This window comes from Coccinella septempunctata, chromosome 1, assembly GCF_907165205.1.
Source record: "Coccinella septempunctata chromosome 1, icCocSept1.1, whole genome shotgun sequence".
Lineage (NCBI taxonomy): Eukaryota > Metazoa > Arthropoda > Insecta > Coleoptera > Coccinellidae > Coccinella > Coccinella septempunctata.
In genome coordinates this window covers 35,283,178-35,289,177 of record NC_058189.1, presented here as the reverse complement: position 1 = coordinate 35,289,177, position 6,000 = coordinate 35,283,178, and positions in this window count along the sequence as shown.

Genomic DNA, 6,000 nt, shown 5'->3' with positions numbered 1-6,000 from the left:
AGGAGTAATTCTTGGTTCATAAATATTTCTACCTAACTCAACTATTCTTCGACCAGCGTTTTCAACTCCTGATATCATAATGCATCGATCCGAACGCCTCCTTGATGAAATGAGATGGAAAGTCTTCTCGGTTATAATATTTCCATCTTCGAACATTTCGTACGAGTAGTTTTCAGATTTCGACACCATATTGAAAACGAAGCGTTTTGATTGAGTCGCTAGAAATATCCAATGTACACGAGGAGAGAGCACACAAACTGGACGATCGACCAACTCAATTGTTCTAGAATAGCATCAAAGTGGTCAATAGTAGAGCGTTTGCGCTGCTGCAATCCCAAGCACTGAGCAACACTTAAGCTGCGTTGGTTTATATACCGAATCGCTGTCGGGAGCTTGTCGTAGTTATCCCCACTACTCGAACAACTTTTGGCCTTGTCTAAGAGTCCACCGCAGTTCATAATTAGTCGGTGCAGTCTGAGATAGAATTTTTATTCTATTATTATCGCCACTTGGGAAGATGAAAACAATGATACTAGTAGTCCCTCATCAACGAAATATTTTCATTTTTTCTATGCTGTTTTCATTATTCCAAAATCAAAATTGGGCCTAGGATGAATAGGATGATTCCAAAATTTCGGCATAACTATATATCGTTCATTTGATAAGATTCAGTGAAATTACATGCAAGTGTCTCATTGTAAAAAGCGACAGCTGAGTTTCATAGGAAGGGACTGATTTCATGTTGAAAATCTTACCATACTTTCAGACTATCAAGCAGCGATATGCTAAGGGTGGAATCAGAACTGAATCTAATGAAGCAATTCCTCTGCAATGAGTTATGTGTAATTAATTCATCGATTTCACTCTTATACCATATGCAATTCATAGAAAAGAGACACTCTGATCTTGATTCCTGAAAAGTCAAAACAACTATGTTTTGAAGAGAGGACAAACCTGGAGAATAGCAGTGGTCTCGAAAATTCGAATATTTCTGACATTTGATGTCAAAGTATATATTCTTATATACTCGAAATTGCAAATAATCGAATATCACTTCACTTTGGAGTGAAAAGGAAACAAAAATCTATGCAAATTGTGGTTATTATACTCGAATTTTTATTGAATAAATGAGTGATGGTGATTCATCCTCGTCCAATGTTTTGATCATCTAGTCAACTAAATGATATGTCCGTGATGAAATTCCCCTCCTCAATATTGTTCTTGTATCGAGCAAAATGGCTCAGAGAGCAGAACGTCGAGATCTTGAGGAGTAATTCTTGGTTCATAAATATTTCTACCTAACTCAACTCTTCTTCTACCAGCGTTTTCAACTCCTGATATCATAATGCATCGATCCGAACGCCTACTAGATGAAATGAGATGGAAAGTCTTCTCGGTTATAATATTTCCATCTTCGAACATTTCGTACGAGTAGTTTTCAGATTTCGACGCCATATTGAAAACGAAGCGTTTTGATTGAGTCGCTAGAAATATCCAATGTACACGAGCAGAGAGCACACAAACTGGACGATCGACCAACTCAATTGTTCTAGAATAGCATCAAAGTGGTCAATAGTAGAGCGTTTGAGCTGCTGCAATCCCAAGCACTGAGCAACACTTAAGCTGCGATGGTTTATATACCGAATCGCTGTCGGGAGCTTGTCGTAGTTATCCTCACTACTCGAACAACTTTTGGCCTTGTCTAAGAGTCCACCGCAGTTCATAATTAGTCGGTGCAGTCTGAGATAGAATTTTTATTCTATTATTATCGCCACTTGAGAAGATGAAAACAATGATACTAGTATTAATAAAATTCACAGGGAATTGGACAATAGTTTATTCTCAAAGTACTTATAACATCGCCGACGTTTCGTTATAAGTACTTTGAGAATAAACTATTGTCCAATTCCCTGTGAATTTTATTAATATTGAATCAGCATGGACATGAACTATGAAGAATGATACTAGTATTCTTTATTTTTCTCCATTATGTAGTCCCTCATCAACGAGTTATTTTCATTTTTTCTATGCTGTTTTCATTATTCCAAAATCAAAATTGGGCCTAGGATGAATAGGATGATTCCAAAATTTCGGCATATATTGAATAAAAAGGACTATATATCGTTCATTTGATAAGATTCAGTGAAATTACATGCGAGTGTCTCATTGTAAAAAAGCTACAGCTAAGTTTCATAGGAAGGGACTGATTTCATGTTGAAAATCTTACCATACTTTCAGACTATCAAGCAGCCGAAGCAGCGATATGCTAAGGGTGGAATCAGAACTGAATCTAATGAAACAATTCCTCTGCAATGAGTTATGTGTAATTAATTCATCGATTTCACTCTTATACCATATGCAATTCATAGAAAAGAGACACTCTGATCTCGATTCCTGAAAAGTCAAAACTACTATGTTTTGAAGAGAGGACAAACCTGGAGAATAGCAGTGGTCTCGAAAATTCGAATATTTCTGAGATTTGATGTCAAAGTATATATTCCTATATACTCGAAATTGCAAATAATCGAATATCACTTCACTTTGGAGTGAAAAGGAAACAAAAATCTATGCAAATTGTGGTTATTATACTTGAATTTTTATTGAATAAATGAGTGATGCTGATTCATCCTCGTCCTATTTTTTGATCATCTAGTCAACTAAATGATATGTCCGTGATGAAATTTCCCTCCTCAATATTGTTCTTGTATCGAGCAAAATGGCTCAGAGAGCAGAACTTCGAGATCTTGAGGAGTAATTCTTGGTTCATAAATATTTCTACCTAACTCAACTATTCTTCGACCAGCGTTTTCAACTCCTGATATCATAATGCATCGATCCGAACGCCTCCTTGATGAAATGAGATGGAAAGTCTTCTCGGTTATAATATTTCCATCTTCGAACATTTCGTACGAGTAGTTTTCAGATTTCGACACCATATTGAAAACGAAGCGTTTTGATTGAGTCGCTAGAAATATCCAATGTACACGAGGAGAGAGCACACAAACTGGACGATCGACCAACTCAATTGTTCTAGAATAGCATCAAAGTGGTCAATAGTAGAGCGTTTGCGCTGCTGCAATCCCAAGCACTGAGCAACACTTAAGCTGCGTTGGTTTATATACCGAATCGCTGTCGGGAGCTTGTCGTAGTTATCCCCACTACTCGAACAACTTTTGGCCTTGTCTAAGAGTCCACCGCAGTTCATAATTAGTCGGTGCAGTCTGAGATAGAATTTTTATTCTATTATTATCGCCACTTGGGAAGATGAAAACAATGATACTAGTAGTCCCTCATCAACGAAATATTTTCATTTTTTCTATGCTGTTTTCATTATTCCAAAATCAAAATTGGGCCTAGGATGAATAGGATGATTCCAAAATTTCGGCATAACTATATATCGTTCATTTGATAAGATTCAGTGAAATTACATGCAAGTGTCTCATTGTAAAAAGCGACAGCTGAGTTTCATAGGAAGGGACTGATTTCATGTTGAAAATCTTACCATACTTTCAGACTATCAAGCAGCGATATGCTAAGGGTGGAATCAGAACTGAATCTAATGAAACAATTCCTCTGCAATGAGTTATGTGTAATTAATTCATCGATTTCACTCTTATACCATATGCAATTCATAGAAAAGAGACACTCTGATCTCGATTCCTGAAAAGTCAAAACAACTATGTTTTGAAGAGAGGACAAACCTGGAGAATAGCAGTGGTCCCGAAAATTGGAATATTTCTGACATTTGATGTCAAAGTATATATTCTTATATACTCGAAATTGCAAATAATCGAATATCACTTCACTTTGGAGTGAAAAGGAAACAAAAATCTATGCAAATTGTGGTTATTATACTTGAATTTTTATTGAATAAATGAGTGATGCTGATTTATCCTCGTCCAATTTTTTGATCATCTAGTCAACTGAATGATATGTCCGTGATGAAATTCCCCTCCTCAATATTGTACTTGTATCGAGCAAAATGGCTCAGAGAGCAGAACTTCGAGATCTTGAGGAGTAATTCTTGGTTCATAAATATTTCTACCTAACTCAACTCTTCTTCTACCAGAGTTTTCAACTCCTGATATCATAATGCATCGATCCGAACGCCTACTAGATGAAATGAGATGGAAAGTCTTCTCGGTTATAATATTTCCATCTTCGAACATTTCGTACGAGTAGTTTTCAGATTTCGACGCCATATTGAAAACGAAGCGTTTTGATTGAGTCGCTAGAAATATCGAATGTACACGAGGAGAGAGCACACAAACTGGACGATCGACCAACTCAATTGTTCTAGAATAGCATCAAAGTGGTCAATAGTAGAGCGTTTGCGCTGCTGCAATTCCAAGCACTGAGCAACACTTAAGATGCGATGGTTTATATAACGAATCGCTGTCGGGAGCTTGTCGTAGTTATCCCCACTACTCTAACAACTTTTGGCCTTGTCTAAGAGTCCACCGCAGTTCATAATTAGTCGGTGCAGTCTGAGATAGAATTTTTATTCTATTATTATCGCCACTTGAGAAGATGAAAACAATGATACTAGTATTCTTTATTTTTCTCCATTATGTAGTTCCTCATCAACGAGTTATTTTCATTTTTTCTATGCTGTTTTCATTATTCCAAAATCAAAATTGGGCCTAGGATGAATAGGATGATTTCAAAATTTCGGCATATATTGAATAAGAAGGACTATATATCGTTCATTTGATAAGATTCAGTGAAATTACATGCAAGTGTCTCATTGTAAAAAAGCGACACCTCAGTTTCATAGGAAGGGACTGATTTTATGTTGAAAATCTTACCATACTTTCAGACTATCAAGCAGCGATATGCTAAGGGTGGAATCAGAACTGAATCTAATGAAACAATTGCTCTGCAATGAGTTATGTGTAATTAATTCATCGATTTCACTCTTATACCATATGCAATTCATAGAAAAGAGACACTCTGATCTCGATTCCTGAAAAGTCAAAACAACTATGTTTTGAAGAGAGGACAAACCTGGAGAATAGCAGTGGTCTCGAAAATTCGAATAATTCTGACATTTGATGTCAAAGTATATATTCTTATATACTCGAAATTGCAAATAATCGAATATCACTTCACTTTGGAGTGAAAAGGAAACAAAAATCTATGCAAATTGTGGTTATTATACTTGAATTTTTATTGAATAAATGAGTGATGCTGATTCATCCTCGTCCAATTTTTTGATCATCTAGTCAACTGAATGATATGTCCGTGATGAAATTCCCCTCCTCAATATTGTACTCGTATCGAGCAAAATGGCTCAGAGAGCAGAACTTCGAGATCTTGAGGAGTAATTCTTGGTTAATAAATATTTCTACCTAACTCAACTCTTCTTCTACCAGAGTTTTCAACTCCTGATATCATAATGCATCGATCCGAACGCTTACTAGATGAAATGAGATGGAAAGTCTTCTCGGTTATAATATTTCCATCTTCGAATATTTCGTACGAGTAGTTTTCAGATTTCGACGCCATATTGAAAACGAAGCGTTTTGATTGAGTCGCTAGAAATATCCAATGTACACGAGGAGAGAGCACACAAACTGGACGATCGACCAACTCAATTGTTCTAGAATAGCATCAAAGTGGTCAATAGTAGAGCGTTTGCGCTGCTGCAATCCCAAGCACTGAGCAACACTTAAGCTGCGATGGTTTATATACCGAATCGCTGTCGGGAGCTTGTCGTAGTTATCCCCACTACTCTAACAACTTTTGGCCTTGTCTAAGAGTCCACCGCAGTTCATAATTAGTCGGTGCAGTCTGAAATAGAATTTTTATTCTATTATTATAGCCACTTGAGAAGATGAAAACAATGATACTAGTATTCTTTATTTTTCTCCATTATGTAGTCCCTCATCAACGAGTTATTTTCATTTTTTCTATGCTGTTTTCATTATTCCAAAATCAAAAGTGGGCCTAGGATGAATAGGATGATTCCAAAATTTCGGCATATATTGAATAAGAAGG